Consider the following 27,274-nt stretch of genomic DNA (forward strand, 5'->3'; position numbering starts at 1 on the left):
ACCTGGGGAACCCCCCCAGCAAGCAGGCCCAGGCTGTATCTATGATGATTGTGACCCCCTTTTCCGCTAGTTTCTGTGCTACTTCGCCCCAGAAATGCTCAATTACTGGGCATGACCAAAACATGTGTACCATGTCAGCCTTTTCTTCGTCGCATTTGGGACATGCCTGTCATCCAGCATTTTCAAACCTAGATATCCTCTGAGGTGTCATATATTCCCTGTGCGTAATATACAGTTGTATCGGTTTTAGTCTCGCATCCCTTGACACCTTCTTGTGGTATCCAAGGGCACGTTCCCACATCCCATCCTCTATCAGGGGCTCCTACTTCCGCTTCCCAGTCTGGTCTCAATTGTGTTAATTCCTTCCCGACCTTAGACATCATCATCTTGTACAGTCTAGAGATCTCATGCCCCCCCCCCCCCTCCGTTATATCATATATTGTGCCTATGATAGCATCTGGTTTTTCTTCCAGTACTGTTTCGGGCCATGTTTTCCTAATTCTCTGCACCATTCTGTGAGACGTGATATACTGGCCCGTGTGTAACCCAGTTTCCTCCCCCAGCACTTTAAAATCTATAATAGTCCCCTCTCGCCAGATATCTCCCATCGTTAACAACCCCACCGATTCCCAATGGTTCCTAATTATCGTCCTTAGCTGCTGATCTCCCCCTGACAGTGTAGCCAACGGTACCTACGGGGAGCATGGGAATGGGTTAATCATCCGGCATGCCCGGCGCCACATCCTCCAACCAAGCATCATCATTTTAGGGCGCTCTTCCATTTCTGTCTTGGGCAGCCAGATCATCTCTCTTAAATAAAATGGGGCACAATCATGTCCAAACAGCCTAGATTCGGGGGTCACTTCCTCTGAGAGCCATTTGGCAACATATTGCAGCTGGCTCGCTACATAATAAACCTCATAATTAGGCAGTTTTATCCCCCTTTTTCCTAAAGGTTCTGCAGCTTCCATAGCGCCACCCTATTCCGGGTACCATGCCACAGGAAATCCCTACACATGCTGTTTAGTTTAGTGAAAAACTTCTTGGGTATCAGGTATGGTATATTCCCAAAATAATGCAGGAGCCTAGGTAGGACCACCATCTTCAGCATTGCCCCTCGTCCCATCATTGCTAGGGGCAATTTCAACCAGAATTTCATACACTTCTCAATTTTCACAATGGCTACCTCGGTATTGTGACTAAGGTTGCTCTTCAACCGTATGGTACACGTCTATCCCAAGGTACCGAAAAGTACTAACCGCCCATGGTATTTGTAACACCGGTAACCGTCCCAGAGGGGTTCCATTATAACTGCTTAACGGGAAAATACTAGATTTTTTGAGGATTCACTGCTATCCCAGACAGCCGTGCATATCTTTCCATCACCTCCAGGATGTACTGGAGATTTTCCTCCGGGTGCCTCAAGTACAGCAACAAGACATCCGCATATAAGGAGATCAAGTGTCGTTCCCCTCCCACCTCGATACCTATAGTATCGTATTGCTGTCTAAGGTATATTGCTAGGGGCTCCAGGGCTAGTACATAAAGCATTGGGTACCATGGGCACCCCTTTCTGGTGCCTCTACTGAGTTGCCATCTTTCGGAATATCACTGATCCTGTTCCAACTCTAGCCAGCGGTTCACTATATAGCATCTTCGCCCACCTTATGTATCCAGGCCCCATTCCGTAGCCCGCCAGGGCCGCCAGCAACCATGGCCACTTGACAGAATCGAAAGCCTTCACTGCGTTCAAGGACACAATCGCCATTTCACCCTCGTTCTTACTTCCCCATTCGACAACCCGTTGGGAGTTGTCTATGATTAGGAGTTATATTTCTATTCGGGACATAGCCCGTCTGGTCGGGGTGTACGAGTTTGCCAACAACTCTCCGCACTCTGTTTGCCAAGACAGCCGTCAATATCTTGCTGTCTTGGTTCAACATCGACAAAGGTCTGTAAGGGCCACAGCTATGCCCAGGCTTGTTGGGTTTGGGAAGCGGTATTATGATCGCTTCTCTAAGTGACTCAGGCAACCGTCCCACCACAAACGCTTCATTTAACATTTCTAACATTGGGGGGAGCACTTCCTCATTTACTTTTTAACCCGTCCGCCCCCAGTGTCTTACTATTAGGCAGCTGTCTCACCACTTCTTCTAACTCCTCCAAAGTAATCGGTGCATCCAGCTCCTCTCTTTCCTCGACACTTATAATAGGCAGTCCTATGTCTTCTAGTATTTCTGTTATCTCCCCATGACTACTCCCTCCTCATCCCCATATAGCAATTTATAATCTGCAAACTCCTGGTTAACTCCCTCTTGGGTGTCCGCTACACTACCATCTTCTCTCATTATCATTCTGATCGTGGGTCTGGGAGTTTCGCTCTTGTATAACCATGCCAAAAGCCTTCCTGTTTTATCCCCTCCTGCGTGCGGTCTCTCTATATATTTTTTATAGTTGAGGTTGCATAGTCTTTCCCATTGTTCTGCACATTTCTGCTGCAGTTTAAGTATCAGCTCCAGGTCTTCACCTCTTCCCTTTAATGCCTTTTCTAATTCCCTTTCGGTTCCTTGTAGGTCAGCCAAAATCCCACCTTGCAGGCCTTTTGATTTTGCTATTGCAACCCCTCTCATCACTACCTTGAAGGCTTCCCATAATGTGCTTGCCGAGTCAACGCTACCTGTATTCATCTCAAAGTAGTTTGTAATCTCCTACCTTATATCCTCCCTAAAAACGGGATCCTTAAGCACCTCTGCCCTGATGCGCCATGTCGGAATCCTTGCTCTCAGAGGGCAGTATTGCCACCCGAGAACCAGGGGCGAGTGGTCCGAGAGGACCCTCGCTTTATATTCTGCCCGAGTAATCTCTGCTATTACCTCCGACGTGTCAAAGACATAGTCCAGCCTCGTATGTAACTGCTGCGGGGCGGAGTAGTGCGAGTATTGCCTTTCTAGGGGGTATTTCGTTCTCCACACATCTGCCAGACCAAAGTCATCTAGCAGTGTCTGCAGTGATTTAGCCGCTGGGGCGGGTCTATCAATCTTGCTATATGATCCATCTACCCTGGGGTTTAATACGCAGTTAAAATCCCCACCCCAGATCACTGCACTACCGATACACATGCTAAGGTTGGTGCACAGAGTTCTGAAATAAGCTGCCGTATTATGATTGGGGGCATATGTATTTACAATGCTTATTTAGTTATTCTCCACTAATCCCCACAATATGACTATCCTCCCATCCGTTTCCACCACTTCCTGCAACAATTGAAACGGGACATGCGGTGCCAACCAAATGAGTACTCCCCTAGCGTAAGCATAGCGTAAGCAGAGTATGTTGAGCTCACAACAACCCCTTTCCATTTCTTCACAACCATCTCCATTTTTTCCTGCGTCAAGTGAGTCTCCTGCAAAAGTGCAATGTCTATCTTTTGCCTGCGCAGGTACAACATGACCTTGTTCCTTTTTAGATAACTATTAAGTCCCCTGATATTCCACGTGATTATTTTAAAATCCCCCATGGCCCATTAGAATTCCCCTTCCCCTCCCACCGGAGCAGTCCGGATCCCACCTCTGTCTCAATCCATCTAGGCTTATTCCCCCAATTCAAACTTCCTAGAACTACAAACACTCCAAAATCCACTCCACCTCTCCCTCCCGCCTCCCTTCCCTTCCCCTCACCAAATCCATTGACTTGATGTCCTCTCTCCTCTCTCCATTTCCCATATCGTTGACGATGGCCCGTTATTCAACTCTTTTCCCTCCCACCCTCAACAACTTCCCCCTCCCCAACTTTGCCCCACTGCACACAACTCACCCCTCCCCTCCTCCCCGCCCAACCCCAACAGTTGGCCAGCTCCATACCTGGATCTCAGACCCACCCGCGTCTGGCCCTTTCTTGCGAAACCGAGGACTAGGACCCCCGCGGGGCGTCACCACTCTAATGGTGACCTAACTAAGCGTAATGCTATGGGGGTCCAAGGGTTGTCTCCCAGGAGCTCCCACTTATGTAATTAGGATTGTATTGTGTAAACAGATATTTCAAGCATGTGATTTCCCAGCCGCACATTCCCTGTGAGTTGCATTTAAAGCTATATTCTAGTCCCAGTGTCCTGTGCTATCACCTGGGGTGGCACAACTACATGTTACTTATCTTCTCCCGCTCCTGTCTGGATACCCGATTCCTGGGGGCGACTCTGCATGTCCAGCCACTCCATAGCGCCCTCTGGCGTTTCAAAAAACAAAGTTTTGTTCCTGTGGAACACCTTCAGTTTGGCTGGGTAAAGCAACATATCTATGACCAGATTCTCTCAGTCTCCTTTTCACCGCCCCGAAGTTCATCCTGCTGCGTTGTACCTGCAAGGTGTAATCTGGGTATGCTGTTATTTTCGCGGGCCCCCTTTTGATCGCTCCACCCTTCCGGAAGAATGCGAGTATTTTTTCCCCGATCCCTGTAGTTCAGAATCTTTGCCATCAGTGGCCGGGGAAGGGGTTCCCGGGGGCAGTTTCCTCGTCAGCGCCCTGTGTGCCCTTTCAACAGCAAACCCCTGGGTTAGCGCACCTCCAGTGATTTCCTGCAGCAGCATGGTTTCCACGTATTCTGTTGGGTTAGGCCCTTCCATTCCTTCCGGCAATCCCACGATACGGGTGTCGCGTCTGGCGCGTCCTGCTTCCTCCGCTGTGTTCTCCAGGTTGCCCACACGCTGTACGAGGGCATGGAGTTCCAATCCGTGGGCGGAACATGCTTCTGTGTTTGGGGCCATCTCCTTTTCCACGTTCCCAGTGCGCTCTGCCAGCGTTCTCACGTCTTGTCTCAGCAAGTTCACATCTTCCTGGACCGCTCCGACCTTAAGGTCCAGTGCCACTTTTAGTTTGTTCATTGCCAGGCCTAGTTTAGTCTCCCAGGCAACTTTCAGGTCCACAATCGCAGCCAGCACCTCCTGGATCGTGCCCGGCATCTCCTCTGCCGCAGTGGTAGTTTTATCCTGGTTTTTGCCCCCCTTTTGCCCCTGGAGGTGTCTTGTCATAGGCATCCAGCGTGGGCTGTTTGCTCTTGGGTCTTACTACTTTATTAGACATCGTACCATGCCAACGAGGTGTGCGCTTGCCGTGCCACCCTACGCATGAAAGTTTACGTGGAGGCGGGCTGTTCTTGATGTTTAACGCCCGCTTTGACCGTGTTGGGGGGTGTACCCCTACTGCCTGCCGCGCTCCTAGAATGGGCTGTGTCCTCCCACGTACATGCACTTAAGCTGTGTTCTTCGGCTGGCCTCCGCCGTGTTTTCCTTCTGTAACTGGTGGCCGGGCGCTTTCGCTGGTTCTTCACCCCTCTACTCCGGTGCTCTACGGGGCCCAACAGCCATCCGGCCCACAGTCAAGTCTTTAATGCTTTTATCCCGCCCCTTGCCAAAACAAGCTGCCCCTTGTGTTTTCCTTGGGTTCAGCATATGTGCTGGGGTGATCTACCTTTTCCACCCCATTCAACTCGTGCTAGGGTCCAACAGACCACTGGTCTTGTCTGGGCGGCCTGTTATGTCACATGCTCTGTTGGGCCGTGATGTGGGGGCCGCCACGCTGGTGGATGGCACCACCTTCAGTGTCTCCCCACTCTTCCTCGGGCCGAGGTCTACAATCTGAGCCTTTCGCCAACCTGTTTATGCTGCCCCAATGGCCCGTATGCAGCTGGTGGCGTGCTGTGCTCACCAGCCCACTCCACGGCCGTATTCGCCTCTGCTATGTCCCGTTATGCGCCGCCGAGGGGGCCTACTGGGCACCACTCTCGGGGCGCGTTCACCATCCAGTGGAGCCTCAATGTCCCAGGAGGCCTTTAACCCCCGCTTCACTGCGCCGTACTTTGGTGCATCTGGTTACGTCCTGGCGGGTCAGAGCCCCGTCTGGGGGGGCGTCTCCCCTGCTTCCAGCGACGTCCCAACTGCGGCTAGGGTCGCTGCTGGGCCTGCACCCCCAGCACACCCAGCCCCACAGGTCACGACACCTCGCAGGCCCCCGCCCTGCCGGGTGCTCTGCAGTCTGGGTCCAGTGCCCGGCGAGCACAGTGCCAGCCACTTCGTCTCGCGGCTCCTGCGCTTGCGGCACCACCCGGGGCACTCCAAGTTGGCCTCCCTCTATGTTGTCATGATCACTGCTTCCAAGGAGCCAGGACCAGCCCAACGTCCTTGGAAGCAGGCCCCTAACCCTAATCCTAGGCACCAGCCGGTCCCCACAGGGACCTTTTGGACCTTGTCCTGGCGCCGGTGGCACCAGGCTCATCATTATCATCGGTCCCGGCACTGGAAGCGCCGGGCTCATCATTGGTGTGAAAGTGCTTGGGTGGACTTACCTGCGGCAGACCATGCTGCTTACTTACCAGCCTCTTAGAAGCCCTCTGTGAACAGGGACTACTTTCTTACCTGGGTGGGACAGCTCCACTCCCTGGATACAGCACTGGAACTCTTCTGGAAGCAGGAACTCTTTTCTTACCTAGGCGGGGCCGTGGAAGAAGACGCCTCATCACTCCAAGGCTATTTAAACCACACCCGATTGATGAAACGTGCTTCACGTTATTCTGCATCTGCAGCAGAACGCTCACCGAGTCTGTTCCAGCCTTTCTTCTTTTGATCCTGAACCTGCAAGAATTATACTTACCATTCCTGTACCCGACCAACATCAGCACCTGCAAAAGACCAGAAACAACAGGTTAGCAAGACGAACTTTACATGCAGTGCTTACTCACCTGATCCATCGGCAGCGGCCGTGTCTCACGCTGCACCTTCGCCTGCAAAGACCAACAGCATTATTATACTTACCGGCACGCTGTGCATTCGGATTCTTCACGCTGCACCTTCGCCTGCAAAGACCAACAGCATTATTATACTTACCGGCACGCTGTGCATTCGGATTCTTCACGCTGCACCTTCGCCTGCAAAGACCAACAGCATTATTATACTTACCGGCACGCTGTGCATTCGGATTCTTCACGCTGCACCTTCACCTGCAAAGACCAACAGCATTATTATACTTACCGGCACGCTGTGCATTCGGATTCTTCACGCTGCACCTTCACCTGCAAAGACCAACAGCATTGTTACACTTAACGGCACGCGGCGAATTCCGGATTTCTTCATTCTGCATCGTCGCCTGTAAAGACAAAGAAAAAGACATTAAGCAGGTACTTACTCACGCCCATCACGCTCGTCGCAATCAAACGCCTGCTAATACTCCGGCCTCTCTTAAACACGAACTAAACTGCAAGGAAAGAGACAGTTGGAGCGCTTGCCATACTTACGAATCTCCAGGCGCTTCACTGCCACGCATTAAAAGACTATAAAGACAAAAGGTGTCCAGAAACTTACCGGTCGTGCAGACAACGACGGTAACCATCCTCTGAAGTCAAGAGGCCAATGTTTCACCAGTGAAGGAACTGGCAACGGCACCCTGCACTAGACGCAGATGGAGAGCCCAGCATTCACCTATCTAAGGTGAGCACGTTGACCTGGGAGGGGGGCTCTACAGACAAGCTGGGGAGAGAGAGGGAGAGAGGGGGAGAGAGAGAGAGAGAGAGAGGGAGAGAGAGGGAGGGAGAGAGAGGGAGAGGGAGAGAGAGAGAGAGAGAGAGAGAGAGAGAGAGGGAGAGAGAGACATTCAACAACCCAGACCTTTAATCCCCATATTCTTTCACCTGCAGAAACCTCACCCTTCGAGTTCGACACACAGTGCGAAGAGGTTCTACCCCAGAAGCCAGTTGAGTCCTGCACATCACTTTGAGTCACAGACACCTTCCTGCCAAGACCTGCGCCTCCGTGGGAATCAGGTGAGCGTTACAATGTCCGGGAGACGGGGTGCACCGGGCGCTTCTGCCACTCCTCTCATCATGGCCCCGGGGTCTAACTTTCGATCCGATGATCTCCTCCAGATAGGTCCATGCGCCGCACCCGAGCCAAGCGCTTCATTCCTCACAACGCTGCAACAGGCTCAGTCAAGTCTTATTGGCCTGCACTCCCGATGGGGACACTTCGGTCAGTTAATGACCCTTTGTCCACAGTCCGCCATCTTGCTCATTCCTGGTCCTGGGAGCACGGCTTCTTTTCGGCCGCTGCGGTTCCTCCAGTTTATCACGGATCCGCCTCGTAGGTCACTCTTCTTACGCACCGGACCTTCCCACGTCTTAGGATGTGTTGCTGGCATGCCTTTTCTTGCAGAATATAAATGTAATCCACAGGATCTGTGGCGGATCAATGGGAGCTCCTCAAGAGCACGTCCCTTCACGGAGCCATCAGGCCACGCCCCCACCTAAACCCATATCTAACAGAGGGAATAACAGTAAAAGGGACTTGGGCAAAAGGGGGACTTCCATAGCATTTGTGACGCTTGGGGAAGGGACAGACCTTCCTCCTGACCACACTGCACAGACAGGAACCCTGGCTTCGCAATTTATCATCCTAGGCAAGTCTTTCTATCTCACTGTGCCTTATTATGTAAACGCCAAAAACAATTTTCACAGTGTATGTTATTAAATAATAAATAAAAAGAGAAACAGAAAATCACGGATAGATGAACAAGTTACTTACCAACTGGAACGTTCTTTCGATTGGATGTTCCTCCCACGTATTCCTCATCTTCGATATATTCGCCAGCTTGCTGCTTCTTCTTCAGAAAAAGCATTCGCCAGAGGGCGCTGTGCTCGAGACCGCATAGCTTGGTCCCTCGAAGGTCGCGGTCGATGTCATCCGTCGTATAAAATGGCTCGAGCTGCGCCTGTTTGTTCAGTTCTGTTTTTTCGATGTTAATGGTCGCACCAGTTGTATACTGTGTCGGCAGATGTCAGGCTCTTAAGGAAGTACAAGTGCAACAAGCGTAAGGGGTCGGTTGGGAGGGTCGATGAGGAATACATGGGAGGAACATCCAATCGAAAGAAAGTTACAGTTGGTAAGTAACTTGTTCTTCGAATGGATTGTGTCCTCCCACGTATTTCTCATCTTAGCTAGACTCCCATAGCAGTTGTAATTTAGAGGAGGAGGGAGTGCCATAGTTCTTCAATTATGCACAGAATGAAGTACGGCTTTTGCAAAAAGGCCTCCTTGGTAAGAAGTGGTGTCTAAACAATAATGTTTTGTAAAAGTGTGCATTGATGACCAAGTGGCCGCAGCACAAATATCTTGCACTGGGACACACCTCTGAAGAGCTGTGGAAGATGCTATGCCCCTGGTTGAATGAGCCCATAAACCATGTGGAGGCTCCTTCCCAGCCAATTTGTAAAATTCAGATATTGCTAGGATAATCCATCTGGATATAGTTTGCTTGGACACACCAAGGCCCAATTTGGGTCCAGTATAAACCGACAAACAACTTCTGTTTTAAATCTTTCCAGTCTAGATATGTAGAAACAGAGCCCTTTTAGGGTCTAGTCTGTGCAATCTTTCCTCCTCTTTACTAGCGTGCGGAGGAGGATAAAAGGATGGTAAAGTAATTTTCTGTGACAGATGGAAATCGAAACTATTTTAGGTAGGAAAAAAAGGCTTGACCTTTAAAACAACTTTATCCTTGTGGAAATCCGTGTGAGGAGGCTTGCAAGAACGCCTGCAACTCACTCACCCTGCGGGCTTAAGTTAGAGCCACTAGTAGAACCGTTTTTAAAGTTAGGAGCCTTAAAGGACAAGAATGTAAAGGCTCAAAAGGGGCACAAGAAATTTTAAGACTAAATTTAAATCCCAAATGGGAACTTGGAATGGTGTAGGAGGGAACGCATTTGTTAACCCTTTAAGAAATTGGATCACTAAAGGCATTTTGAAATATGAAACTTCTTCTGAGGAGCGCTTGAACATAGATAGCGCTGCCAAATATCTTTTAATAGTACCAACTTGGAACCCCGAGTTGGCTAAATGTAATAGAAAGGAAAGCACCATGGGAGTGTTACATTGAAAAGGATCCACATTCTTATCCCTGCGACAGTTACTGAATTTCTTCCAATGACACCGGTATAAGGATTTTTTTGCTGGCCTTCTGGCCGAAAGCAAATCTCCATCACGTCATCCGGGAGGTCCCAATCCTTATAACTCAACCTCTCAGAAGCCAGGCGTGAAGGTTGCGTGTCTTGACCTCTGGATGGAGAACCAGACCTTTCTCTTGCGAGAGAAGATCCTCTCTTTGTGGAAGACGTACTGGAGAGCAGATGGACATGTCCAGAAGGTCCGGGTACCACGTCCTCCTGGCCCAGTCCGCGGCAATTAAGATCATGGTTGTCCTGAACTTTCTCAACCTCCTGATTACATGAGGAATCACGGGGACTGGAGGAAACGCGTAAAGGAGTGGATATACCCAGTCCACTACGAACGCGTCCCCTAGAGCTCCTCTCGGGGGAAATTCCCTTGAGCAATACAGATCGCACTTCCGGTTGGCCCCGGTCGCAAACAGATCCATTTGACGGGTTCCCCAAAGGGTGAAGATCTCTTGAAGGACTTCCTGGGCTAGCTCCCACTCGTGGGAGACTGCTCTGCCTGCTCAGAGCATCCGCCACTGTGTTCAGCTCTCCGGCTAGGTGAACTGCCGACAGAGAGATTCCTTCTTGTATTGCCCAGAACCAGAGCTGCAATGCCTCTGGTGAGGTAGTACATGGCCACTGTGTTGTCCGTCATTATCAGGACATTCGTTCCCTGTACAGAGGGCAGAAAGACCTTCAGCGCTAGTCTGATTGCCCTCAGCTCCAAAAGGTTGATGTGTAGTTTGGACTCCGATGGAGACCAACGACCGCTGATTGTCAGATCGTTGGTGTGGGCTTCCCACCCTGTGAGTGAGGCGTCCGTCACTACAGTTATCTCCCGCCATGGTTGCCAAAAAGGTTCCGCTCTCTTGTGAGCCCACCACAGGAGATCTTGAGCCACCTTGGACGGGATGTAGAAGATCTGGCATCTCCCCTGAAAACTGTGCCCATTGAATCCTGAGGGCCCACTGAAGGGATCTCATCCTCAGTCGAGCCTCTGGCACCAGAAAAATACAGGATGCCATGAGGCCTAGCAACCTTGGAAGTCGAACGCCGGTAGATGTTGGGCATTCTGAAATTTTGTTACTATCTGCAGAATGTGGTGATGAATTGGAGTCTTTGGCTCGGAATCATTTGTGACTTCTTGTAATTGAGGCAGAAGCTCAATTTGTGTAGGAAGTGACAGGTCATGGCCAGATTTCCTTGGGCCAGTTCGGGTGAACTTGCCCTGATTAGCCAATCGTCCAGATAAGGGTAAATGTGAATGCCCTCTCTCCTGAGACTCTCTGCCACTACCGCCATCAGTTTGGTGAAGACCCTCGGGCGGAGGTCAGCCCAAATGGCAGAACTCGAAACTGATAGTGAGATCCGCCAATTGCGTACTTTCTGTGTTTGAGATGGATTGGCACATGAAAGTAAGCATCCTGAAGGTCCAATGAAACCAGCCAGTCCTGAAGCTGAAGAGCCAGAAGGATCTGGGAAAGGGTCACCATCTTCAACTTGTCCTTCCTGAGGAATTTGTTCAAATTTCTCAAGTCCAAGATGGGTCTCAATCCTCAATCCTTTTTGGGAATGAGGAAAATAAGGGGAGTACCAACCCTTGTTCCTCTCCGCTACAGGTACATGTTCTATTTTACCTTTCTCTAGCAGGGTTAAAATCTCCTGCACAAGGAGCGGGTCTGGAATTTTTACAGAGTTGGCTCCCGGTGGATGATCTTGAGGCCTTTGATGAAAATGAAGACAGTAACCATGGGCCACTATCTCTAGTGCCCAGGCATCCGACGTAATGCCCCGCCATTCGTCCAGATACCGAGTGATTCTGCCTCCCACCGGGGACTTGTGGGTTAAGGCCTCAAAGTGGCTTTGCAGCGGCTGCAGCAGTGGCCGAGGCGATACTAGCCGCTGCTGTGGCTGATCTAGCACCTCTCCCTTTTCCACCACGAAAGGGTTTTCTTTGTTGTCCCCTCTGACTGGCCTGCCCTCTCCCTTTTCCAAAAGAGGAAATAGAAGCGAAAAGGGCGACTCTTCCAGGAAGATGACCCTGCGTAAGAGTGCTGTTGAGGTTGCCTTATAGCGGCGCTGAGTGACTTTGCTGCCGCTTTCGAGGTCTGCAGCTTCTCCAAGCTCTCGTCTGCCTTGCTGCCAAACAAACTCAAGCCGTCAAAGGGCATATTAAGTAGCCTGGATTGTACATCAGATGCGAAACCAGATTTTCTTAGCCATGCAAATCTACGCAAGACTGCGCTGGATGCCATGGATCTGCTTATACTCTCTGCAGTATCCAGTCCTGACTTGAGACACTCCTCCATAGCCTCCTTCCCATCCTTTATCATCAACAGGAAACCATCCCGTTCCTCACCCTCCGGGATGTGATCAGCCGCTGCATCTAAACAGCTCCACAGGGTGTAAGTGAACCTAGCTAAAGTACAAGTCACATTAGTAGACTTAAGGGCCATACTACCAGAAGTAAAAGCCTTCCTCACCCAGGCATCAATCTTTTTATCGTCCCTGTCAGGGGGCATAGAGTGATAAGCAGACTGTCTATTTGCAGTCGCAGCCTGAATTACCAAACTTTCAGGCGAAGGATGCTTAGATAAATATTCTGGATCCGAGGGAGCAGGTCTATACTTTCCTACACATTTCTTATTCACAGCTGGTAGAGATTCAGGTGTCTCCCAATTTGTCATAACTCTCTTTTGAAGAGCTTTGTAGAAGGGAAGGACTGGGTCTTTGAGGTCATTCATCAATAATGTCTGTTAAGTCGTTCTGGTCACATCTTGGGGACACTGATTTCCACCCCATAAAATCTATCACTCTTCCCATGAGGTTCCTATAACCCGGTTCAGCATTGTCTGTGGGGTCAGGTCTTTCAAAATCTACCTCAGGTGAGTTATCTAGGCCACTAGCCGATTGTAGGCAGTCATGAAGGTCTGACATTTTTGAATTTGGATCTACCAGTTCCTCAGGGACTTCTTGTCCCAAATAGAACACCAGCTGGTGTAATTTCTTCATCAGAGGTTTCTTCCCCAAAAATGGCAGACATAGGATTTGAAAAATTCTTGCCTGGGCTGAGGGTGGAAAATGTTTTCTGGTATAGGTGGAACAGATCTAGCCTTAGTTTTGTTTATTTTGTTTGTTTATTTATTTGTTGTGCGCGCCGGACCCTCGAGTAGCAGGGCGCATAAGACAAGGTGGTTTACAACTTAGATGCAGAAAGGTTACGGTTACAACATAGGACAGAAAAAATGATTTTGGCTCCACAGGGTGAGGCATGTACAATACAGAAAATGCGCAGCCACACATTCAATTTATAGATAACGTTTGCATAGTAACAGGTCAGTCTATAACAGGTGAAATGCATATAGTGGTGGGTGGGAGAGTGACCGTTATATGGCATTATCGGTAAGCCATTTTAGTGTTAGATCTGACCTAACATTCAACAAATTCAGAACAAAGTGCCTGGGGTAGGGAGTTCCACAGTAGAGCTGCCTTGACAGGGAAGCTGGAACCTCCGATTGTGGTTAGTTTAAATCTGGGCACTAAAAGGGAATTAGGACTGACTGTTCTGGTGAATCTAGTAGGGTTTTTTCTAGTAAATCGTTCTATAAGGTATTGGGGGGCTTTGTTGTTTAGGCATTTATGGATGAGTTGTCATCTTGGGAACCAGTATGTCGATGGAATAGACGTCTGACATTCTCGAAGAAATCCCTGAGGGCATCAGGGATGGCTTCGATGTGGAGTAAGGCTTCGACGCCGAGGCCGAAGTATCAATGTTATTTTTGGCTTTGACGGCGAAGTGCGAGTTGAGTCGATAGCTGACTTGGACGATGAGGACGCCATTTTGTCCTCCGACAACCTCGATTTATACACCAAAGGTTTCTGTACAGTCTCATGAGGCGCTGGAGAATCATCGTCCGAGGACGCCCTCGACTTTTTGTTGGATTTAGTGTGAAACATTTTGGATTTCCCTCTGTCACCTTTAGAGTGGACAGGGACATGCTCTTCACGTAGCTTTTTTTGAGTGGGGTCGTGCCGCCTTCTCAAACATTTTTAGCATTGAAGCCCTAAATGCCTCCCATTTCTTTGGGAAATCTTGCTTCGAAGGACTAGAAATTAACCTTCTGTCGGGCGAGGAAGAAGAGGACGAAGATCTACGACGTTGCTTTTTTGATCTTTTCGATGACGAGGAAGAGGACTTCAAGTGTCTTTTCGACCTCGATCACCTCGATCGCCTCGACTCATGACGAGATTTAGGTCTCGATTCGCTCGATTCTTTTAGCAGACTTGAAAGACTCTACCCCCACCGCTAGCTTACCTTGGTGTTCCTTAAGAGCCTTGTTCGACATCGCCTGACACTATCCGCACTCGTCGACTCAGTGATCAGGACTAAGGCACCAAAGACAGTTGCGGTGAGGATCCATAATGGACATTTTTCTTCCACATTTCAGACACTTCTTAAAACCCGTTTTGGGTGTAGTCGGGGTTGAGGAAGACATTTCTCGATGAAAAAAACTGACATGCTGTTTTTGATACACGAAGCAGAAGCTCAGAAAAACGGAACTGAACCAACGGGCTCAGCTCGAGCCATTTATAAGACAGATGATGTCGACGGTGGCCTTCGAGGGACCAAGCTACGCGGTCTCGAGCACAGCGCCCTCTGGTGAACATTTTTTCCGAAAGAAGCAGCGTGCTGGCGAACATATCTAAGATGAGGTATACGTGGGAGGACACAATCCATTCGAAATTTGGTTTAGGGACTTATAAAGTGACTATAGTGACAGTGACTATTCAGATGTTACTCGTCAGTCAGACAGTAGAAACTAGGAGTGAAAAAGGGCAGAAAAGCATGGAGCGCCCAAACGGCACTATGCCGATCTGCAAGAGAAAACATAACAGATTAGTACAATGGACTGGGATCATTCTCTTTGCCAACCGCCACCCGGTGACCAGTCTTACCTGCGTCTTGAACGGCAAAGATGAAAAGGAAAAAAGGAAAGGGGTATTATGAAAGGGCAACCCATTGCCAAAACAGGTAGAAAAAAAAAAAAGAAAAGAAAGACAAAAGGCGCCGATATGACGACACGAGGACGTAGCTAAGAAGGGTTGTGCACTGTATTCCAGGAGGTAAGAGTCACAGCCACAAAACAGTTTTTAACAAAGGGGTCTACAGCGCCAAAAACACATGACAATCCAATATGCCCCAAAGACCAGAATCCAAGAAATTTCAAATTGAACCGGTTCTCCAGGGACGGCAAAAGATTTTTTTTTTTTTAAACTCACCATCCAGACAAACAAACAGGGAACCCATGGCAAGTGTCATAGCAGATCCAGCAGGCAAGTACATAATCCAGAAAACAGAGCCAGTCGAAATCTAGAAGAACACCAGGTGACAAGGCCAAATCCACAAAACAAGCAGAATCCGGTAGCTAGTTAAGGTCAAAAACAAAAGGCAGTCCAAAAAAACACAAAGGAGACACTCCGTCCAGGCAACATTGAGAAGCACTTTTTCTACATGCGTCATGACGTTACTTGCGTACAGCGTAATGCTGGATGGAGTCTGACGCACAGGATGTTCCACAAGTCGCCATGGGAGCTTCTATTGCGGATTCCCGTTCCAGGTAACTACTCTGACAGCATTGCACTACTATAACCTAATCCCAGGGACGGTAGTGAAGATCGGGCCCCACAGTCAGGTGGCAAATGGATCCAATCTGGGGGGAGGAAGGAATAGTTGAAGACGATGTCACAGGTATGGAAGAACTAAAGAAGCAAGACACAGCAAAAGGTGTTTGGGTGAGGTCAGGAGGTGGACAGAGACCAGGCGAAGGGTGGAATGGAGTGCTGTCGTTGATGGAGGAGTTGGACAGAAGTACAGGCACATTTTGCATGTTAGAGTGGTACTAAATGGATAGAGTGTAGCTGTGATTGTGAGGGTGTAGGGGTGGAAGGAGGTAGTGAAATGTGAGGGTATAGCGACACAGCAGAGTTGTAAAGGGGAAGGTTGGAGGTAATGGGAAGTAATCAGTGTAAGAGGGAAGTGGTAGAAGACTAAGGGCATAAGAGAAGAGGCGTTGGAGTAGAAAGAGGAGACCGAGGGAGAAGGCATGGAGAGAGTGGAAGAAGGAAGGTGTAGCGAGTAGGGAGGCAGGATCAGGGAAAGGAGTGAAAGGGTCTGGCAGGCATCATTCACAAGATCAGAACATTCTGTAGGATTCTTATCACAGGACACTTCTAGGAAGCCATACAGGGGTTTCAATAAGGACTAGCACTTTAGGCCCTCCCATCATAGAGGAAAGATTAGGGAGCAGATGCTTACGATCTCCAGGATTCACGCAAACTCTAGGTGCCACAGAAGCTTGGCTAAGGGTGGAGAGAGCCCACGGGTCAAGTCTACCTGCTGTCTCAAAAGCATTTCTAAAGCGCCATCAATAAAAGCACTAGCATCATCGATCAGACTCTTCAGATTACAATGCCATATGTGACAATGTGTACTACTGAGGTAGCAAGTGACTTTAGGACTAGCTAGTAGCTTGCAACTTGAAATGGTGACCCCTGCATTTTAACCAGTCCTCGACAGGACCAGTAAAACTGGAAAGATCCCAAGTCAGCAACTAAAAAATAGAATATTTCAACTACTTTTACAAATGATCAACACTAATGCATAGCAAGGTGTGCCATGAAGATTATCAAAAACATGCTGGTATGCTGTGCTCATGTAATGCAAGCTGCTTGCATTCATAATTGATGCATTTGATTCAAATATTCCAAAATTGAATTGCCGACTTAAAAAACCTAGCCAATGACTCTAGGCCTCGGTACCAAATTGCACCACATACACGTCTGTTTTTAGGTTGGCTTTGACATCCACAGCAACTTATTTCCAATAAAACCATCTAGGCCCCTGCCGGCAGACTAATTGAGACAGCATATTTTGTTTTAAAGTGAAATCCAATCAAATTCCTTCTCCCTTCGAGTCAGCAGTATGCTGTGAAGATTTTTTAGTGCCCGCTAGTGTCAGCAGGCTAAACTGCAAAGCACCGGCAGCTGGATGGGAGTGTTGCCTAGCCCAAGGAAAGCTGCACAGAGCTCCTGCTCAGGCCTGGGCTGCCTTTCTCCCCCAACTGTTGAAGACTGTCTGCTGGAGTGAAGAGGGAGGGATCCAGGCAGACCGTTTGAGGCCTCAACTTCTGAAAGTTTTACACTGCTGATTTGGGATGCACACAAAACATTTTTATTTTGCATCATCACTGGTCACTTAACAGGTCATTAACATTTTCATGACAATATCTTCTTTACATCTCTCAAATACCAGTTTTAACCCCTCCACCTACTCCTACCCCACCCCTATCCCTATCCCTATCCCTATCCCTATCCCTCCCTTCCTCCCTCCTTCCCTCCACCATCCACCATCCACCCATCCTTGGGTAACTGCTGGTTGTCAGCATTGCCTCAGTAGCCCAATGCACAGGCGTGGACCGTTTCAAACATCCTACATGGGTCAAATTCTGCATCAATGCACTAGTCAGGACTCTACAGGGAGATATATCAACATCCATGCCTGTATGTCAGGCACCCCAGTAGAACATATAATTCGTGGACGGGGCGCCTATGAATTTGTGTCTGCTGATCCTTCCTAAGCACCAGCATCTTCCACCCACTCCTGTGAGGACCCGCTGATTATTCCAGTGTCCCATCCCCCTCCATCTACTCCTGCCCGGACCCACCGTGTGAGGACGCCCCTCCGGAGCCTCAGGCCTGTGCCTGCCCTGGGGTCGCTCGCCGCCGGCGTGGGGGGGTTGCGGCTGCGGCCGCTGACACTGCGCGACCCGGCAGTGTCGATCTGACACCGCCTTGGAAGGCGATCCCCCTCAGCGCCGGTGCTGTCTGGCCCCTCCTGGACCATGGTCGCGCTCGCCGGAGGGATCGGCTGTTGGAGCCCGCCCCCCCCTCAAGGAGACTCCGGAGACTGGGTGGAGCTGCGGCGCACCCTCGGACACCTGGTGCCGTGCTCCCCCGCCGACGCACACTGCGCGATAAGATCCTGGTGGCCACAAGGTACATGGAAGTGGGGGAGCCCCGTTCGCCCCCTGTGATCGGCGCTGCTTCACTCCCCACCTGCATCGCCCCGCAACCTGATTATTGGCGGTGCCTGACCCTGGGGCACATAATAGATACTGGCCCCCCAAACTCGGCACGCGGAGAGCCCCGTACATGCTGTTGGGGACACACAGGGACTCAAACCCTGCCCTGGTCCCACTTCGCCCCGCTCAAGCGGCTCCCCCGCAATGCAGGCCCGCCTACATCCGTTTGCCCTACCTGGGGTGCACTGGGCCACAGTGGTCACCCACAATTCTACTCCGGGGGACCCCTGGCTCCTGATCAAGTTGCAGCGACCCCACGGTCACCTTCCCACACATGACCTGCTGATTGTCTGGTGCCTGCCACGACCTACATTACAACCTTTGGAACCGCAGCCTGTCTGCCCCATCTGCAAAAGTACAGGGCTGGGAGGTGCTCTTCCCCACCCCTCCTACAGACTCACTTGGACAACCATACCTGGGCCCCTGACTTCCATAGCGGTCGTTGGGCTTCAACACCCCCAGCCCTTTGGTCGCCTACGCTCGAGGTCCTCGGACTGTGCACTGGGAGTTGGGACCCACGCCCCTCATCGCCCGGGGCGAGCTGGGCCCCCACAGGCTACACTGGTAACCACAAGCCTCATAAACGGGACCACGTACGCTGGCCCCCCTGGGCAACCACTTGTTCCACACCACACCTTGCATACCGTCCTACTCGTTGCATAGTCTGAGGTCCCCCCTTTTGAGCTGCTGGGACGGCGCCGCCCCCCTCCCCCTCACTCCACTTGAATTCCAACATCGTCAAGATGACCAAGGGGGCCGGGAAGAAACAGAGCTCCATCAATATGTTTGCGAAGACACCGGTGAGATCGCCAGAAGAAACCACCTAGCAGGCTTCTACTGCATCATCATATGCCACTGCTCCGGAATCCCAAAATATGATGGATTTGATCCGCGAGGGCTCCACCGCACTCCACTCAAAATTAGATGCCATGAACGGCACTATATCCTCCATTAAGGCCCATATCAAGAGGATGGATAGCCGGGTGTCGGAGGTCGAGGCAAGGGTGGGCTCCGCTGAGGATGGACTGGGTGCCTTGTGCTCTGAGGTCGTCGCTCTCTCCAACCGAGTTCTTGAGGTGGAAAAGAAGAACGAGGACTTGGAATCCCAATCAAGACGCAACAACCTCCGCATTGTCGGCGTTCCCGAGAATGATGTTAATAAACCAATGGAGGACTTTGTTGAACACACATTGACACTCCTCGACTCACCAAAGCTCTCCCCGCAATTTACTATAGAGCGTGTACACCGAGCCCTGACGGCTAAACCCAAGCCCGGTGCTCCTCCCCGGCCCATCATAGCCCGTGTGCTGAATTTTCGAGATCGCGATGCCCTCAGGGCCGCGAGACTCAAGGGAGAGCTTCTGCTGGGTGGGGCAAGGATTCAGCTCTACCCGGACTTTGATGGCCGTCCAGCGAGAACGCAAGTCTGTCTTAGCGGTGAAGCGTAGGCTGCGGGACCATTCAATTAAATACTCCATGCTCTATCCCGCCAAACTTCACATAGAGCACGCCAACCAGGTGTTCTTTCTGGCCCCCACCCCCTCTACCCCCCCCCCCCCCCCCCCAAGTTCATGGACGAACATTTCCCGGGCTGATACTCCCCTCTAATCATGTCTACAGCTATCCATCTGTCCCGTTGGGGAGGGCCCAGGCCCAGCCACCCTCCTACACCGGGGCCACGCTAGTTTACCACTCTGTAAATTGCTTCGTTTGTCTCATCTCTACAAATATGTGCCACATCAACATGTGTGCAAAAACTCCGTCCAAGTTACGTGCTAAATCTCACTGCTGGCACCTTTTGTTTTACTTGGATCTGCCGTGGCCCGGAGCAACACAGCCAGTGCGGCCTACAGGCCCCCAGGCGCTGATGCCACTAGTGTTGAGGAGTTTTGGGATTGCCATTCCTCTGATTGGGGGGGGGGGGGGGATGTGGGTGGGACATGTTGGGTGTTATGTTATTAAAAGCTTGGCGTTGGCAGCGAAGGCGGATCACAGGGCGATATACAGTGACTGGTGCCACAGGGCTGCTAAACTGACTCATTGGCTATTGACACTTTCTGATACAAACGCCGCTGCATCGATGATTGAGAGTGACCTGACCTTCATGAGCTGGAATGTACAGGGATTGGGAAATTTTAAAAAGATGAGGCAACTCCAGCTGCAGGCTGAGCGTCATGGGTCCAAGATTCTTTTTTTTTTACAGGTGACACATGCCCGCACTGATCAATGTATGAGATTTGCTAAAACATGGGGTCCCCATAGATTCTTTACCAATTTCTCCACCCAAAGCCGCGGGGTCATGACTCTCATCCATAAGAGTCTCAAGTTCACTCTTATTTCTTCACAAATAGACCCTCAAGGCAGATATGTACTGCTTCATGCCACACTTCAAAACAAGGAGGTTGTCCTGCTGAATATTTATGGTCCTAACGGATGACCCGGATTTTTATGTGCAAGTCACGTCCCTTCTTGATGGCTTCCCCCTTGTCCCCATCCTTTGGGGGGGCGACTTAAACACAATCTATGATGTGGTCCTTGCTAGATCTGGGTCCAGACTCCGTCAACTCACCAGGGCAGCCTATGCGGCGCTATCGTCCCTGCCCAGTCTTGCCATGGTTGATGCATGGAGGCTCCTCCACCCGGATTCCCGAGCTTATTCTTTCTACTCCTCAGTGCACGATTCCTATTCCCGTACAGATAGATGGGTGATCTCCAACGCATTGGTTAAGAATGTTATACAACTAAAGATCCTCCCCAGAACCCTGTCTGACCACTCTCCTGTAACCATCACCATAGGTTGGGGTCCGGATCCTGGTCGCACTCGACATTGGAAGTTGAAGCCCCACTCCCTTCTGGACCCGGAGTTTGGCTCCGAGCTTGAGGTGTCTATTGAGGAGTTCTTCGATACAAACACGGGCTCGGTAGCATCGCAGGCCACTCTATGGGAGTGCTTCAAGGTCTACATTAGAGGTATAGCGCTGTCAAAGGAGAATGGTGTTCTCAGGTTAATCGGAGAGATCTCGCCGAGAGCGAATCCAAATTATCGATCCTTGAGGCTAAATGCTCACTTCACTCTTCCCCCGGAGACCCTGGCGGATATCGGGGTGGAGCTGGATGCATTCCGATCCCTTGCGGAGCGCAAACAAAGATTTTTAGACAACCCTGGTATGGCGAGGAGATACGGGGAGGGTGAGCGCCCTGGCCGATTTCTGACGAGACTTATCTGTCATGAGATGGGGTCTCCGCATATCCTTGGGATTGAAAGGCCCGACGGCTCTATGGCTGTTACCTCACGGAATTTTTCACATTTTACGAAACCCTGTGCTCCAAATCAGACGAGGTATCAGCGGCAGAGATCAACGCCTTTCTTGATACCCTTCCCGTCGGCCCTTTCTCCGGAGACCGCAGGATCCCTTGATTCCCCACTTACCCTTGAAGAGCTCTCTGATGCTATGGACTCCCTATCCTCGGGGAAGGCCCCCAGCTCTGATGGCATCCCAATTGAACTTTATAAATGCTATAAAACACTACTACTCCCTCACCTAATGGCTCTCTGGGAGGAATCGGTTGAGGCGGGTGTATTTCCCCCTTCACTCCGAGAAACCACAATAACGGTACTGCTTAAACCTGGTAAATCTCCCTCGCAGTGCGGTTCGTACCGCCCGCTTTCATTTATAAATTGTGATGTCAAAATATACGCTAAGGCACTGGCGCTCCGGCTGGCTCCCTTTTTACCGTCTATCATCAACCCAGATCAGGCGGGCTTCATCCCAGGTCGCTCTACCTCTCTGAACCTGAGGCGTCTCTTTAATATAATCAACAGAATAAACCCCGAGACGCATGCGGTGGCCGCCACGCTCGATATGCAAAAAGCATTTGATTCGGTCTCTTGGAGGTACTTGTGGCAGGTTCTTGAGTGCTGTAAATTTGGTCCCACCTTTCTCTCCTGGGTTAGATTGCTTTACTCGAATCCTGTGGCTAGCGTCCGCACTGATGACCGTTACTCCCCTCTCTTTGAGATCGCCAGGGGGACGAGACAGGGATGACCCTTCTCTCGCCTGATCTTCGCTACAGCAATAGAACCTTTCGCCGACATGCTCCGCCAATCCCATGCACATAGAGGGCCCGTACTGCGGGCCAGGCTGACAGTGTCCCTATATGCTGACGACGCATTGCTATTCATACGCTCCCCTCCATCAACTTATTCCCAATACTGGAGGACGTCATCCACTTTGGCCGTATTTCGGGCCTCAAGTTGAACTGCTCGAAATCCACACTCTTCCCACTCACAGATGGTACCCTCCCCCCTCCTGACACCCAGGGGTTCACATGGGCTCAGTCTAAAGTTACCTATCTAGGGATAGAGGTAACGCGTCACCATGCGTTGACCTTCGAGGAGAACTATCAGAATTATCTTCCACATCCGTCGTCTAAAGTACTAGCCTGGGATAAACTCCCGATATCCCTCGCAGGCAGACTAGGACTACTGAAAATGTTAGTGTTACCCCAACTACTTTACAGGTTGACCAACATCCCCTTATGGCTAGGCGAGGGCTTCTTCCGAGGGTTGACCCATACTATCAATTCCTTTCTGTGGCACTCGGGTGCGGTCCGTCTTAAACTTGATACCTTGTCTACCCCTATGACCCACGGTGGCTTTGGCGCCCCCGACTTTCTTAAATACTGGATGGTATCCCAAATCCAATATGCATCCTATTGGTTCAACACAACGGACCCCCCTCCACATGAGAAACTAGCGGTTGGGGACCGCGACATCCGCTCCCTGGTGATACAACCCGCCCCCCTAGCGCTAGACTCACAGAACCGGGTCGCCTGTACATCTTTGGCATTGGCGAAAGTATGGCGGTTGACCGGTACCGCTTACACCTTCCATGGAAACCTCCCTCTCTGGAACTTTCTCCCGGAGGTCCCACGTGTTCCACCATCCATGGTTCGACGCTGGGCCGAAGCCGGATACGAACTACTCCGTGAAGTCTTTGATCAGGGTATATTTGTTGAATGGCCTGACCTCCCGATGTCCCTAAGGAGAGGCCAGTGCGCATGGCTTCAGTATTCGTCCCTTCGTAAGACCCTTAAACCTAACTACCAGATGTTCCCGGCATTACCACCAGACGACCCCGCCATTGAGGAACTGACCTCTCCCTCACCCACCAGAGGTACAATATCTAGACTATACACTATGCTGCAGTCCAGATCTATTCCGAAATTCGCTAAACTGAAGCGGGCATGGGAGGCTGACCTTGGGACTGAGGTATCGGATGAACGCTGGGCACATAGGTGTGAGCGCATACACTGGGTGTCCTTTAACTCCTGTTTCAAACTGGTTCAGTTTAAAGTACTGCATAGGTTCCACTACACCCCGAACAGATTTCACTGCATGTTCGGTGACCACCCTCCTAGCTGTCCTAGATGCGGTCAGGATACTGCTGATTACATTCACATGATTTGGTCCTGCCCTCGTCTCTCACAGTTCTGGGATGCAGTGTGCTCAACAGTATCTGCTATGCTCGACCACCCCATCAATCCCTCCCCAATGGGATGCCTCTTCCACGACTTCTCAGGACTTTCCCGGAATTCCAAAAAACTGGCTGGCCTCTGCATGCTTCTCGCAGTACGATCCATCCTACTTTGCTGGCTCCGTCCCACGCCTCCCACTCATACTCAATGGCTAAGGGCGGTCACGTGGGCCTCTGACTCTGAGGAAACTTGGTCTTACCTACAGCCCGCCCGCTCAAGGCCCAGAAATATCTGTCTCAGATTCCGATCTTATATGTCTGACTTGAATACGACACCGGATACACCTTCTCCAGCTGCTCCCCCTACCAGCTTGGGTCTCCACCCTAATCATAGCTCTTATATCTAGCCTATGTTATAGATATATCCAATGGTCATGATTGTATGTGAAGCAACCTTTGTATGCCTACATTGTGTACATCTGTATTAGTATTTTTCTTGCCCGGTGTTGTTCGCCTGTGTTATGCTGCCACGCTGAATAAATAAAAGTGTTTTTTTTTAAAAAAATTTTTAAAAAAAGTTCCAGAAATTAATGGTAGTAATTATCAGATTTCTATTAACTCCCGCCAGCAGCTCGGCCCAGCGATCCTGTGGTTGGTTCTCTGGGGGGGGTCCAGTATTCATGATCCTTTCTCGAAAGATTTCCTTTTTCAGTTAGTTTGGGGCATTCCATAATGATGTGGAATAGTGTTTCAACTGTGTCTTGCTGTTCGTAAAAACGGCAGAATGCCATAGATTTAGGCAATTGTCTTGAATTGGTGAGTAGTTCACGTGTAGGTAAAAGGTTAAGACGAAATCGGTCTCTGATATTTTACTGGGAATCGAGAGAAGTATGCAGAAAGCTGGTTGATGGGTCTGTTGTCTAAGTCACAATTGATGTTCATTTTGTACTTTGTTACGGATGAAGCCGGAATGTCGTCGCTGTTTACGATTTTCCTGTATAAATCAAGTTTTTTTCCATACGAATATGGATTTAAGAGATTGAGTGGCTATCTCGTGCCGGATTCTTACGGCAGGGAATGAATTGGGCATGTTTAAAATGTTCTGCCAGAACGACCCTTCTAGAGTATCAACATTTCATTCCCATAAGTGATGGCACTCACTTTTAGCCGGTAAAATGTATAGATCGGTTTCATGGAATACTTCCCATATTTGAAGTGTATTTTGGATCCTTGCCGGGCTAAGGAGGCCATCTTAGTTTGGAGCGGTGTCACCCAATCTTTCTCTATCCCAGAGTGGTTCAACAGAATTCCCAGATATTTTATTGTTTTTTGCCATTGGTCCATGTCTAAGCTTTTAATCCAGCCCAGGGCCTTCCTCCAGAAGATCTGCATCTTCAGGCAGTCCCATCACATGAGCCAATAGTCGACAGTGTCCACATTCCCCATGAACATTGTGGATCTGCCCCTGGGCTCATTTTGGAAACGAGAGTAGGGTCCAGCTGCCACCTATATAATGGCTTAATACCACGCAATTTGTATGGACATGCCATTGATGTGCAGTGGGCGCTCAGACATAGTTTTCCACTGGTTCTCATCTAACTCCACTACCAAGTCCCTTTCCAAGCTTCCCTTATAGGTCTCTATCTCACCCCCGCACGCAGCAAGCAGAGACTGATACAGCCTTGAGAGTAAGCCTTTTGTGAACAGCAGTGCTGAACACGGTGTCAGTGGCGGTTAGGTCTCTTTGGAGCTGCTCCTCCCATTTGGGAGACAAACACCCACTTCAGCTGCAGATAAATACGGATGGCGCCCTGACATGCAAGCTTTCTTTTAGAACCCCCATGCTCCACAAATTCTGTCCGCTTCACCACCTGCTCTACCCTCTCCAGTACTGCCTTGTTCTAGTCTTGGAATAGGAAGTGGGTCTTAGGTCATCTCTTATCAGGAGGTGCCCATGTATGGCTCAAAGGGGAGGGCCACATTGTGACCCCCCCGCCCCCATCTCTCTTCTTAACCTCCACAGCACCCACAGTGAGCCTAGGATCTTATGGTATCGCACCTTAAGGCGAATCGCTTTCAATGAAGCCCATAGCAATTCGCCCAACGCCATTGGACGGAGCAGGTAGTCGTCTATATCAACCCATTGTTGGTCCATCTACTCTTTGACACAATTGCTCTAAACTGTGCTGCTCTGTAATACGTAAACATGTCTGGCAGTCCCACTCCTTTGTCTTTGGGCTGTATCAAGATATTGTACACTACCCTTTGCTTGCGCCCCTCCCATATAAACCGGTTGATCCTGCGCTTCAGTTCCCGAAAGTAGTCCTCTGGTATTGTTATTGGCCACATTTGATATAGGTAAAGAACCTTTGGGTGTATCGTCATCTTCACTGCATTGAGCCTCCCTAGCCAGGATAGTGTAAGGCATGAGCATGCCTCAAAGTCCGTGAAGATATTGTGTAATAGCAGTGGGAAATTAGCTACGCAGAGGTCTGTCAAGTTCCTAGTGATCTGTACTCCCGATTATTTTATCATATGCCTCTATTGGAATCCAGAGTTCAGGCAGGTCATCTACTGGACGTTACTCCTCACGGCTGCAGGGTGAAAAGGGTCAACTTGTAAGTGTTGACCTAAAACCCTAATACACGTCGGTATTCTCCCACAATCAGAGCTTGCCAGGACGAGCACACTAGGTTGTGCACATTGAGTGGAGTAGGATATCATCTGCATACATTCCCAGTTTGTACTCACTCAGTCTCCCTATAATTAGGACTTTTACCCTGCTATCACTCCTTAGTTTGATGCCCTGTGGATCTATAGATCGGGCAAATAATAGCAGGGACAAGAGACACTCGTCCCTCTCCACAGGCTAAATTCACGGGATGTCTTGCCACTAACTACTACCTGCACAGTAGGGTCGGTGTATAGCGCCCGGCCAGCTCTTTTCACGATTTCCCCAAGACCCACTTTCTCCAAGAACACAAACAGGAAACCTCCACTCTACCCGGCTGAAAGCCTTCTCAGCGTCAAGGTTGATCAAAGTGTATTCTGTCCCTCCCCACCTCATATGCTCCATAAGGTTCAAAGTTTTTTCGCACTCCCTGCCATCCCCAGATAAATCCCACCTGGGCTGTGTTTATTAGGTGGAGAACCATCTCCTCTAGCCGTGTGCTAAGTATCCTTGTGAAAGCTTTTTCGTCCAAGTTGAGCAAAGACATTTGGCGGTATGTTTGGCAGTAGCTTGCATCCCTACCTTCCTTGGGAATTACTGATATTAGCGCCTTACTGAAGGGACTGTGGCGCCACACCTGTGTACAGAATTTTATCATAAAGCTTGGCCATAAATGGTAGGAGTGTTACTGCAAACCTCTGGGAATTAAGTGTGTTATTAATAACCAATCATATATATCAAAATTGTTCATAGAATCCCATTGCAAGTAAGGTACAGGGCATTATCGATTATTACATGGCATTTATAGAGTGCGGACAGAGCTTCGAGAAGCAACGGAGCGCTTTACAGAGATGTACAACATTACAGATGTATAACGGAGCGAGTCAGGAAAAGTGGCGCCGCTGGAACGAGCGCATAGAAGAGGGAAACCGTTTGGGAACGGACCGAGGTCGATTATCGCAAAGTTACTCTGGTAAAAGGATAGAGCGGAGGTACTAGCAAAGGCCAAAGTA

At 49.9% G+C, this 27,274-nt stretch overlaps 1 protein-coding gene across 2 annotated transcripts in view; it reads right to left on the reverse strand.

The window, feature by feature from the left end:
* COPS4 (COP9 signalosome subunit 4) overlaps positions 1-27,274 on the reverse strand; it is a 785,196-nt gene that overhangs the window by 628,023 nt on the left and 129,899 nt on the right. The gene's annotated exons all lie outside the window — the stretch shown is intronic.

The sequence above is a fragment of the Ambystoma mexicanum genome, chromosome 6p (assembly GCF_040938575.1).
Source record: "Ambystoma mexicanum isolate Mex_15411 chromosome 6p, UKY_AmexF1_1, whole genome shotgun sequence".
Taxonomy (NCBI): Eukaryota; Metazoa; Chordata; class Amphibia; order Caudata; family Ambystomatidae; genus Ambystoma; species Ambystoma mexicanum.